Source organism: Falco cherrug, chromosome 7, assembly GCF_023634085.1.
Source record: "Falco cherrug isolate bFalChe1 chromosome 7, bFalChe1.pri, whole genome shotgun sequence".
In the NCBI taxonomy this organism is placed as follows: Eukaryota; Metazoa; Chordata; class Aves; order Falconiformes; family Falconidae; genus Falco; species Falco cherrug.
Window position 1 is genome coordinate 17,122,165 of NC_073703.1, and position 12,509 is coordinate 17,134,673.

The following is a 12,509-nucleotide window of genomic DNA, read 5'->3' on the forward strand; positions in this document are numbered from 1 at the left end:
GCTCTCAAACCCGGGGGCTGGGGTCCCAGCCCAGGAGACACGGCAGGGTGGCTGTGCCCTCCCTTCGCAGCCATGCACTGGGAATGGCCCCAGCAAGCGCCAGGGGTCGGGTCCTGATGCAGCAAAAGGTGCTCACAAGTGGGAGTCACTCTGCTGAGGCAGTAATGCACCACTGTCAGATATATAATCTCCCCCCAAAATAACATTTCAAAACACAAACAACTCCTCCCATATTTTCTCCCTGAAAGGGATTTTTGATATTTAGTTTTTCCTTTAAACCAGTTAGTGTTATTATAGTTTCAGATTGATGCCTTTTGGTTATCAGCCCCTTATTTTCCCGTTAATTTTGGACTTACTGAGGTAGTGAAAGCAGGTCCCCTCAGATGACAGCAAATCCCCGTTGGGGTACACGTGAGCGCTGGAGTTGATGTGCTGCTCTGAGCACTGCTGAAGACAGAATCCACAGATCTGTGCCGTGCTTGTGCCTCCCCTACGGACCAGAAAGGAAAAGGGCCTGTAGTTTCTGTTTACGTTCCATGGCATTTAACATACTTGCTAGCTTCAATAGCATCTTATTTGCCACATGTTGCCTCAAAATGTTTAATATCTTAGGCCTTTTTCTTCCACTGACAAGCTTTGCTATCAGTGTAAATTACTACAGAGAGAAAGCTATATTTAGGCTCACAGGAGGAACAAACAGAGCAAGAACTATAAATCAGATTTTTTTTATACGTCTATTTTAACATATGGTTTTAAAATACTAGCATCATAAGGTAGTATGCATCAAATCAATCTGATTGTGAGCTATAACAGAATGGGAATAGAAACATGATGTCCTACAAGAAAAGCCACTCTATTTTCACCTTGTATCTCCAAATCTTCTGCTTATATGATACTGGCACAAAAACACTGCGTGGTGTCCCATGTTCCAACAACCTTTTGCACCGCTAGAATTATCTCCAAAAAATGTTAATAGAAGACTTCCACCTTTGGAAGAAGACTGTGAATCTTGTGCCACATCAGAGGGTGGGAGAGAGCAGTTCAGACTGAACCAGGCAACATCTTTTTTCCTATAAAGTATTAATGTGTGTCAGTAATAAAGCTTTCTGAAAAAAGCAGGGAAAAAAGTTTTCTGATTTTTATTTTTTACATTTGCTCCTAAATATTCTAAACTGGAAAACTTTGTGAAAAATTGGAAAAAAAAGTAAAACCTTCAAAAATATTTCCCAGCAACTTCCATTGCTGCTTTGTGACCTGCTTTGTTTGAAACTGCCACACAGTGCCCCTTGCCTTGGGTGAAGGAATCAGTTGGAGATCTCAGACCCAGCACCCGAGACCTGACATCCTAAATACCATAATCTTGTCCTCTCAAAATGTCTTTCCTTCTTATAATTCATTTCAAGGTCTGCAAGAACTGGGTATACCATTAAAACACAATTTGGAAGAGATAATTCTCTCCCTCCCCAGAGCAGAGCAGCTCCCGTCCTGGCTGCTGTGGGAAGCCCTGGGTGGCTGGGGAGAATTCCGGGCAGCAGAATGGATGCAGCGAGGGGACACACACCTGCCACCCACATGCAGCCACCAGCCCACCGCATCTTGAGGCACCTGAGGCGGCCTCCATGCACAAAGGGGGATTCTAATGGAAACACTGACAGCTCTTCCTAATTATGACACTTCTAGACAGCTCTGTAATTACTGTACAGAGGGTTCTGGCATGCAAACAATATTAGGGTACATCTTGTGCCTGACTTGTTTTATCCATCTGCATGGCAAAGCTCCTGAGGAAACCACAGCTTCTCCTTGTGCTTTTTAAAATGCCAGTTGCTCTCTCAGCAGTTTCCAGTTACAAACTAACAGCAGTGGCAATTGGGCTAACTCAAGGCTTATGTCCATTTCTAGAATTCCTGTTAATAGACTGTACAGTCAAGATGCCCTGTGCAAGGTGCTCAGTGCACTAGAGCTTTTTCTGAAGCATCCCAGGGAGGAGAAACATGAAGCCTGCAACTACAGAGACTACTTATAAATGCACCTGACTTCGGTTTTTGTGTCACGTCATTCCTGGGGCCATGGACGTTTGTCCTTCCTTGCACCCTCCTGGTTGGCAGCCGGGAAAGATCTGCTAAGGGCCTTGTCCCACCCTCCTGTGTTTGGCACTTTCTGAAGTAATGAACAATATAAATCTTGTAAGTACCTTTTATGGCACTCTTGGTCAGGTGAAGGTTTAAATTAGACAAGTTAAAATGGATCATGAGATACAAAGCAGCCATCTCCGATACTCTCTGGACTACGGCCAGTACACTACAGCACTCCTGCAACTGCGCCGCTTGTATGAGGAATAATTACCTGGCAATAACACTACATGACAAGCAAAAACAGAGCAACTAAACAACGTCCCCTGCCTCCCCCTCAAACGTTGCCTCCAAATGCTGAAACCATCAGTGCAGAAAGGGTACAGCTCCTGGAAGGCAGGCAGTGATGGCCAGGGAAGGGCTGGGGCCCAGGGAGGGCTTTTCCACATAGCCTACAGCTCTCAGCATCGTAACTTTATCCTGTGTTTTCTTCTCCTTGGACACAGCTTCCAAACTGCATTAGCCCAGTAACACATGTCACACCGCTGGGGTCCCACCAACCCCCGAGGTAAGCGAATTTAGACTGGTGCCCAGTTGGGAGCAGTTGGGTTGTGTGCATGACAGATGGAGGGCTTCATAGCCCCCTTGGAGAAATATTTAAACAAAGTTATTTAAATAAGATCTCTGGATAATTAGATATTGTAGCACCCTCTTCTGGCTTTCCGCATTCCCTGGGCTGTGACCGTCTCTCCCTTTTGAGACCATTGGGCTCACAGGGATTTTCTGGTATGGTTTTGGAGCTGCATCAGTCCCGAACCCTCCTACCTCCTATAACCTTGTGGCTTTCTAGAACTGCTCCTCAAACTCGTATTTCTCACACTGAGTCCCTTCACAATTAACCTTTTTGTGCAACCTTTTTAGAGCGAAATCCCTTCTCTTACTTTTTTAGTTGGCGATCATGGGAAAAACCCCTGACTTTGCACATTTTATATAGTTCTGACTGTACTGCTACAAAGAGAGTTACCACAAACCCATGAAATCAGAGGCGGGGGCTGCTGTGTGAGGAGCAGGGACTGCCACAGCTCACGGCGGCTGGAGGGACACGGTGGCCTTGGGGGGCAGCGGAGCGGGGAGAGCCCCCCCCCCCCCTTCAGTGCTGCTGCTAAGGCAGGTGGGGGCCTTCGCACGGGTTTTGGGGGGTGCCCCTTCCCCTCCGATGTCCTCACTGCGAACCCAGAAACAGGCAATTGTAACTCATAGTGTGAGTGTGCAAAATTCCCTTGAACAGCTAATTAACTGTGAGGACTAATGTTTCTGGTTTAGGGTCCACTAATGTCATTATACCATTATAAACTAAACTCTTGAAAAGTAATTAACTTTTAAAATAAAACATTGCTTTCCTTTTATCCCATAGGTTAAAGTACTTTGTTCCTTGGTACCAGCTTTAAATTTTTCATGTCAGGGTGAAAAGCAATTTTTTAATTATAATTTTAATGCATCTGACCGTATTTCGTAATGATACATTTTGAACCCAACTTGTAAAGGTGTCAGAAGAAAATATGACTATTCCATAGAAATATCTGAACTATAAGAACACAGTTGAAATAACATAGTGCTTTTAAAAGTAACAATTATTTATTTTAACTGTGATATTACATCTGTCATCGACATGGTATGAAATATTTGATATGTTATTAGGAAAGTTTCAAATTCACTGGTTTCAATGCTCACAGAATTTGCAGGAGCACAAGGTACTGAGTTATGGTTCCTCCAAAGCTGGTCTGGTGGCAAAAATCAGCCTTAAATCCCTTTTAGCTAATTTCCCTTGCTTCCCCCCTCCATGTGACAAAGCCAACCCCCCTGCCTTGCACCGCCCCACATCCTTTGCTTTATTTCCTTGGAGCACCAGGCAGGCCAAACACTGTGTAAGCGGAAAGGGGATTATCTTTGCTTTGCTGGCTTAGCAGATGAAGAGCAGGAATCATCCCCCTGTCCAGCTAGCAGCAAGCCAGGAGAGGGGCTGGCACATGCAGGAGGAAGGTGCTACCGGCAGCCGAGGCAGTGGCAGGGCTGGCCGAGGGGGTCCCTGCTTGCACAGGTCCATCCTGACAGCCCCAGGACCACAAAGCAGCTGTTTGCCCAGGTGCTGCTGCTGTGTTGGTGTGAGGTCACAGACCTCCTCCCCAGGCCTCCCCAGGGTTCATGGACTGTCGTTTTTAGCGCCAAGACTGTGTGTGGGCCCAGAACATGGCAGCAGGCTCAGCTGTGGCTGAGGACTTTTCCAAAGACTCCGAGGTGACTGGCTGCTCTGCAGCGTTGCCCCTGCCAAGCACACACCTTGCACAATCGTGGGAGGCAGGTCGGGTTGCTTACGTGGAGCTGGGAACACTTGGCAGCTGTTCCCCTTGCTAAACTCTGCTGACTTTTTGAGGCTGCAGCTTCATTTTGTCTGTCTTGGCCTCATTTCCACAGGGTGACCCATGTCTCTCCTTGCTCTCTCCTTGCTCTCTCCTTGCAAAGGCAGCAAAACCGCTGGAGTACTTTTCTTCCATTTTGGCTGCCTGTCTCAAGCTATGGGGCTTTTAAACCCCCTTAGATCACAGCACACTCATAGATCAGCAGTAGGAATACCACTGCTCCAAGCAACAGGAGATGTCAGTGAGCATACCAAGGGGACACTCAGGCAGCACCCAAGAAAAATGTATTCCTACCCGGGGGATGCTCTGAAGCTGGGAATGAAAATACAGCTTCATCACTCTCATGAGTACAGACTCAGTGGGAAAAACAGCTTCGATGCTTGGCAGTCAGACAGGAAAATGAGTGCCTCTTGGAAAGCCAATGAGGAGAGGACCAGGATGGAGTATGATGAGGTTTTGATCAGCACAAGCAAAACGTTATTAGTAGCTTCTTCAGCCATGGGAAAAAAGAGGATTGCCGAGGATATTACAGATTTAGATCTTCCTTTGTTATTTATACCCTGAAACTTGGACCTACCTCAACCCTAAGCTAAATCAGAAGTCTCTGGTACTTTGTATTTCCTTAACACTTTCCATGCTCAGCTCCTCAAGGCTCTTAAAAACATCTCTTTGAAGCAGGACTCAGAGGCAGTACTTACTCAGACCTTTGGCTCGGTACTGATGCTCACTCAGCACAAATCACTCATCAGCCTTGTTTGGTGACTGCTTTTTGGCAAACGGTGCTGATTACTCGGTATAGCTTATACACCTAATCTACCTAATCGGGGTGCTCTTTCCACCTGTCTCCCTCAAGAGGGTTTGGTGCAGACCTGTTTCGGCATTTCTGCCTCAGATTTTCCCCTTCATCCTTATACCACTCAGTATATTTCCTTGCTGGTTGTGTGAGCCCCACAAGCCAGGGCTGGAGGAGCACAGCTGACCAGGAGGCTGCAGTGTTAATAAAAGCGGCAACAGCTTTCAGAAGCATGATACTTTCTCCCTTTCAGACAAACATCTCTTTCCCCATTTATAACGGACCAAAGGTCGAAGATAGCTGCTTTACCACTTCCAGGGCTCTGCTGAAATTTTATGCCCTGGAATTGCTGTCAGGTTTAATGTTCTTATTTTATATAATAAAATAACAATTGTTCCAGCTCTGCAGCCTCAGTGAATTCACATGGAAAAACCCTGAAAATTTCAGGTGAAATTTCACAAACTGCTCAGACCTTCAGTGGTTTTACATTGGATTTAAAGCAGAGATAAGCAGTATTTACTTGGGAAACTGAACACCAGACATAACTTGAGAATTCCTTCTGAACCTAATATCAATGCATTTGAGAGGAAACCATCAGAATATTTACCCTTTTGTACAGCTTTATTGACCTTTTCTTACAACCTCTTGTTAGCTTCTCCCTTCACAGGTTTTTGGTATAGATCCTTGGTTATAAGTCCATGGCTCTCTGACATGCTATTGCTTTGTAGAAAGGAAGGTCTTTTTGTTTTACACTTTTAAAATACAAAACCTCAAAATGATTGCCTCTTCAGTAGTATTTTTACATAAGCATGGCCCCATCGACAAAACTCCCATTGACTTGGGTAGGTACAAAGCCCACAGTTGAACTTTAAGGAGAAAACATTATTATGTCTTAAAGGCAACAGTCTGATGTTCATGGTACCTTCAGATCTCGTGGAGCCAGTGGTTTACCCAAATGCCAAACACATGTGCCTTACTGTAAGGAGTCACAGCTCAGGGCTGCCTGGAGGTCCCTCTGAAACACTTGAGGACAATTTCCAGCACTTCCAGAGCAAACCAAGAGCTGCTGAGTTACTCCAGAGGTTTTTTGCATGGTTCAGTTTATAATTGCTGTGAACAATTCCAGAGGAGCCCTGCTTTTCGCCCTGGTGGGGGAAGCAGCGCCCTAAGATCTAGGTACATATGCAGATCTTGACATTTCTCTTCATTCCCTGCCTAACAAGTGGAAACTGAGCTAAGTCTAAAGGCACAAGGTGTAGCTGTGATGCTGAAGCAGAGCTGATGAGCAGAAAATGCAGAGCCTCAGTTACCTTTCGTCCCTCTGAATTTCCTCATGTCCACAGCAGTGCTAGGGGTCACAGGTTCACTGCCGCGGCACCAAACCCACTGCAGAGCTGTGCCTAAGCCCGTCCCTGGGGTGTCAAAGTAGCTTATGCTGCACTAGGAAGAGAGGAAGAAAAATGTCTCCGTGACTAGTAAGTCTAAAATCTGTATTATTGTCAAAGAAACAATAGCGGCATCAGCTGCTGCTGCTGCCCAGGAGCAAAGCAGCATCATTAGCAGCACAGGGCAGGGTACCTCCAGGGGAGGCTGTACTGCCTCCAGCACCGTGTCCCTTCTTCTCCGCAGCCTTGTGGGGCAGAGGCATGGGGGAAACTAGCCAGTGGGAAATGGTTTTCCTTCTCCAAGGGACACCGTGAACAAACTCATCATCGGCCACTCTGGAAAACACAGCAGGCTGTGGAGCTTCTCTAGCTCTTATATAGCTGGCAATTTGCCTTATGCTTTTCAGAAGACTGTTAGTGGCCATATTTCCGAGCGGTCCTGTGTTGCTGATTGCTGCTGCCATGCTTCAGACATGTTTGAGATGTCCTTATTTGAATTATGACTTGCAACAGCTGTATTTAAAATCGTACACTTCACCTTCACTTTCCACAATCAATATTGTTAACAGGGGTAAAGCTATGGAGGGATAATAGAAAATATTTACTCATTTCTCTCTGTGCAGTCTTCCCCAGCCTTCCATTACCACATCCCTGATCTCACTCACCCTCCACTGAGGGATGCATCTCATTGCTGGATGTGGGCGATGTGTTGGCACTGCCTCCAGCAGCACGAGTAGGGCAGCAGCGGGAGGTGCTGGCAATGCTTTCAGAGCAGCTGGGAGAGATGTTCCCAAATGACTGGGATCTTCCCCTCGCACGCTGCCCCTGGCTGTAGGGTCTCACAAGTTTCCTTACGCCTTACAGCTGGGCTTGCCAAAAAGCACCACAGATCTTCCTGTGCCTCTGGGTGCTGGTGGATGGTGCTGTGGGGGGCCAAGTGGAGGGCAGGGGCTCACCCACCTAGGGGTCTGCTTGCTGGGCTAATGCTTGGTGCCACCTCCTCTGCCATGTGCCAGGGGACCACTCTGCCCACCGTGTATCCGGCTGCACCACCCTGTATAACTACATTGTGTAAAGGCTGTTCGAGTCCTTCCCAGATATTCTGGCAAGGCTTTTAAGATCGGACTTATCTGATGTAAACTGATGCAGCTCCATCAAGTCAATGGAGTGATGCTGTTGTATAGTAGCTAAAGCCTTCACTTGTTAGTTTCTGTAATTGAATATACAACTCTTCCAATTTCAGGTAACAGACACCTTCATTTCCACATTGGCAAGGGGTTGGTTGATTTACTCCAATAAATATTGACCTGCTGTGATGAAGCGTTCTTATTATCAGGATGTATTGGTATAGCACAGATATATCGATAGATTTTCAGCTCAATGTTTTATTAACATTTTACAATGACATAGTTTGAACTTACGCTGACATGCTTCTGAAAATATTTGTGCTGGCGAGGAAGCTATGAGCTCACTCTTTTATCTCTGACATGGCAAGGGCTGGGAGGATGACCAAAGATTTGCTAGAGTTTTGGGCTGTTATCAGTTGTTTTGCATGTACAAGCCCAAGCACGGGTCAGGAGCCTGTGGTGGGGACCCGCTTTCAGAATTTGCTCATAAATCATGCTTGGTTCTTCAACCTCATTGATAAATAATGAGTTACTGAAGCCCAAAATTCTCACATGGATGTGTAAAGAAAGGTAGTTTTATTTGCTTTTCAGAAATTCTAGTATTTGTATTTTGCTCCTCTCGAGGGCTGCGTGGTGGAGCAGGGAGCCCACACCTCCTGCCCCACAAGCAGTCCCATGGTTGTTTCAAAGCACACTGCTGAGACAGCCTTCTCCCTCCTTGTATTTCTGAAATAAAATCCATGAAGTTGCAGTGTAAAAGCACTCTTGAGATGACAAGAAGAATGGTACGTAGAGTAAAATATGGCACCTAAATTATTTTATGCATTTTTTTTTCCCTGAGGGCAAGATACATTGCTTTTCTTAAAGTGACCAGCCAAGTTACAAACACCCTTATTGAGCAGGGGCACCTCGTGGAGGATCACCAGCCTGGGCACCGCGTCGGCGAGAACCTCTGGTGTCTGTCCCACCACGCACATGCACTAAACACTGGAGGAGGAACAGCCTCTTCCTAAATCGTTGTAATGGGTGAATTTTAGCTGCTCATTGGCGAGAGGCAATTCGCTAATCCCAGAAGAACCAGTATCATTCGAGCTGTCAGCGACTGGCAGGCGGGATGGATTGTGCCTCTGGCTCTCAAGCTGCACTGCAAACCTTGCGGTGGACTTTCCTCCGTGATGGCACGTATCCCAAACTTTTCTGAACTTGTTTGGTTTATCTTGATTAATAAGCTCAAGTATTCGTAAAGCTGAGGCCTGCCATTAAGGAGGCGATAAGCCATAATTTGTAATAAAAGAGCTACCTTTTTCAATTGTCTTCAGCTGAAGCAGAGAGTCCCCGTAATGATTTATTGCCTTACTGCCAGGCTCTTGATAAGTGGACACCAAATGGCTCCTCATTACTCAAAAGCTCCTCTGATTTCTTGAACCAAAGTCCTTTCCAAGCTCCACTGAGTCCACTTTCCTTCCCAAGAAAATGAATCAGGGCCCTTCTCTCGGTAGCCTATAAGCTATTTTAGCATAAAAAATATCATAAATGAGAAAGGAGAAAATCTTGTTTGCTAAAGGGCTGCTGGATGAACTGCCTCTTGCCCTTTTGATAGCATCTTTGAAATGGAAATGGCCAGCTGCCTGACCTTCTGTTCAATGACCCTTTTTGTACAAAGTCAAATTGCAGTGGCTTCACAGCAGCAATTCACCTATGGACATAAACTAGATTTCAGGGGGGTATGGAAGAGGAGGATTCTCTCTGCAGTTTCTTTAGAATATTTCTTCTGTGTTAGTATTTCCTACATGCACATCAAGATTCAAGCTTATAAAATAAATTACTGTTCTTAAAAGGTATTTAGAATTTTACTTCAGTAGCTTACATCTCTCTACTTTTTTATATTATGGATGTAACAAGCCTTCTTTAAAAATCATTAATCAAAAAGATTTAGTATGTGAACAGCACTACACACAATTTTGAAAAAATTCTATAATCAGTTATTGGATTGTGGCATTAATTATTTAACTCATTTTATTAGAACTCAAGGAAAAAATATAATTCTAAGCAGGATGAAAGATCAGCAAAAACAAAAGAAGAGAAGAAATATCATATTTTCAAATGTATTGAGACTTACGTGCTCAAATTTAGAAACTGGCTGCCCACGTGAAATGTCTAAATACTGCAAAAACTGGCTTCCCCATCCCATTTGTGCCCTCGCAGCTTAGTTTATCCTGTGATGCAATTGCTTTTTAAGAGCAGCCATTCTTTGTTAAATATATTTGCCAAATTCAAACCCATTCTTCCAGCTGGGGCAAATCACTTGTGAGAAGCTGTCCAAGGAGGTTTCCCAGATATTCATAGAAACATCGGACTCGGGGTGCCTGTTGGCAGGAGCCAGGACCAGCATGGGCCACAGCGGGGTTTCCCCAGCTGGAAATCCGGTCCTTTGCCTTGCACCACCGTCACAGCAACTCATCCTTTATCTTTCGGCTCCACGTCTGTCTCTCTGCCAACTGCCAAACATCATCCGGCCAAAAAGAAAAAGAGGGGGATGTGTTTTTGTAAGCAGCACATTTAGCAGTATTTCAGCTTCGTTTAAAATTATGCCTGGATCGTGTAAGCATAAGTAATCACTCATAGCTGTCAAAAAAATTAGACCCTTAAGGTAGCTAGTACATTTTCTGATTAGAGAGTGGCCCTGATTGTTTTTTTACAGCTAACAGCTGGTATGTTAAAGCTAAAATCTGAGTGTCAATTAATTCTGTATCAGATCAGCTGAGAAAGACAACTGTGCACAAGCATATGGTCATTGCAGGAATAAGGCTGCTGAAAGCTGAGGGTGTTTGATGGTTTCAGCCCATCGCTCTTCACTTATGATATTGTAAATGAGGCTAAAACAGTTTAATTCATGTAACTGGCAGTCAGAAGGAGTGGTTAATTGAGGGAGAGGGGAGGGCTGGCAGCACTGGCAGGTTGTCCCGTGGTTGCTTGATGCACAGCGGATTGTGCCCAGTGGCAAGTTGCCCAGTCTTGTAGCACACACAAACCCAGTTCATAATTACACCATAATTCAATCTGAAGCCTTGTTTCCAATAAATCCCTCATGAAATTAGTATTCTACCCAGCGGAAGGCCAGCAGCCACCAGCCCTGCCACCCTGGGGTGTGGGGTGGGAGGGACCCTGCAGCTGGAGTGCGTGCTCATCACTCTGGTGAGAGCGTGGTGGTGGCCAAGAGGAAAGGCCACTGGCCAGGACCCTGATATGCTGTGGTTGTGCCCTGCTGTCCTGCTCTTTTGCGGTGAGTAGACATGGATTTACCTGTTTGGGATACACTAATGGCTTGGAAATTTTCTGGTTGATTGGTTACAATACAACTTTAAAGGAGAAGTAAAATGAGAAGCAAAATGAGTAGATAAAGAGTAAGAGGTGACCCTCCTTCTGTTCCTGACGGCACAGGTCAAGCCAGGAGAAGTTGCAAGACATCTTCTTGTGCCCCTAAGTTCAAAGGAGCATCTGTGCATTTGCTTAAGTTTTAAACACATCCTTATGTCCATTCCTACAAAACATCACCCTCAAATAATGTGGAAACTGTCAAGTCCAACAAAATGAATTTTTATGTAATATTTTGTAGAAGCTGTTAAAGGTTTGATTCAAAAAGAGGTTTAGGTGAAATTCAGGTTCCTGATTTCAGAAATACCATCCTCAGAATTACCATCTGGCTGTATTTTGATTTCTGAGGTGCTTAAACTTCATTTTCAAAATTGAAGTGTGAGTGGCCACAGCTCTATGCTGCCAGAAGCTCCTCCAGCGTGACGAGGGTCAGCAGGCTGGCACCTCTTGGGGTCCGAGAAGGCGTTGCTTTTCCATCTGCTGTGCTTTGCCTTGTACCCTCAGGCTCACCTGTGCTGCCTGGTCTCTCTCCTCTTTTCACATAGCTGGGGGAAGAGATGCTCTCTCTTTTCCAGAGAAACCCCGTAGCTAAGGCAGAGGGAGACCTGAGGGGCTTGTGTGCAGGGGTGTTGTGGCTACTGAACTGTACTTTTCCAAGGGAAAGGCTTGTGGGGAGGCCAGGGGAGAAATTGCTCTTCACCCCTCCTGTTGAGAAATGCAATTTGGAAGGGTCCCCGGAGGCAGCGAGAGCAGCCACGAGCCCAGCCATCTCACTGAGAGAGTAAGGCACTCACTTAGGAGGCAGGACGGGCCCCGCTGGCCATGCACTTCATTCAAGGACTGATGTAATTAAAAAAGACACAAGCAAACAGTCATCCGATGTACTTCTTGTATAAAAGCATCTGTAATACCACTGCCAGAGAAGGAAGTGTCTTTTCAAGTCCCATATGTGAAGGACTCTAAAATGGCCAAGAAGTATTTCGCAGATGTTTAGAGGAAAATAAAAATCCCTCTCTGTGCTGAGAACAGGGATGAAACATTTAGACCAAAGGTTAGTGTCCTCCCATATATATAAACCTCCCGGGTCACCGGTTGTTAAGATAAAAATGTTTCCTCTGCAGTGAAGCCCCACGAAGCTGTAGCACTGCTGCATTTACAGGAGAAATAGCAGAAGGGAGCAGAATGGAGTCAATAGACAGCCTGAGAGAGAGGCAGAGCGCAGGCTGTGACCCCAGCCTTGGGCGAGCGTGCACGGTGCGGCCAGGTCAGCATGGCCCAGGGCAGGGTGGCCCTGGGGTGGGCAGGCGGGGGTCCCGCTGGCCCTGCGCAGCCCCCAGCCCCAC

At 45.8% G+C, this 12,509-nt stretch overlaps 1 long non-coding RNA gene across 4 annotated transcripts in view; it reads right to left on the minus strand.

The window, feature by feature from the left end:
• The window catches only part of LOC114014880 (uncharacterized), a 121,374-nt gene that overhangs the window by 20,612 nt on the left and 88,253 nt on the right, over nt 1-12,509 (minus strand). For all 4 annotated transcript variants that reach the window (XR_008733334.1, XR_003558568.2, XR_008733333.1 and 1 more), the window contains exon 2: nt 357-490. This is a non-coding gene — a long non-coding RNA (uncharacterized LOC114014880). The remainder of the gene's footprint in view (nt 1-356; nt 491-12,509) is intronic.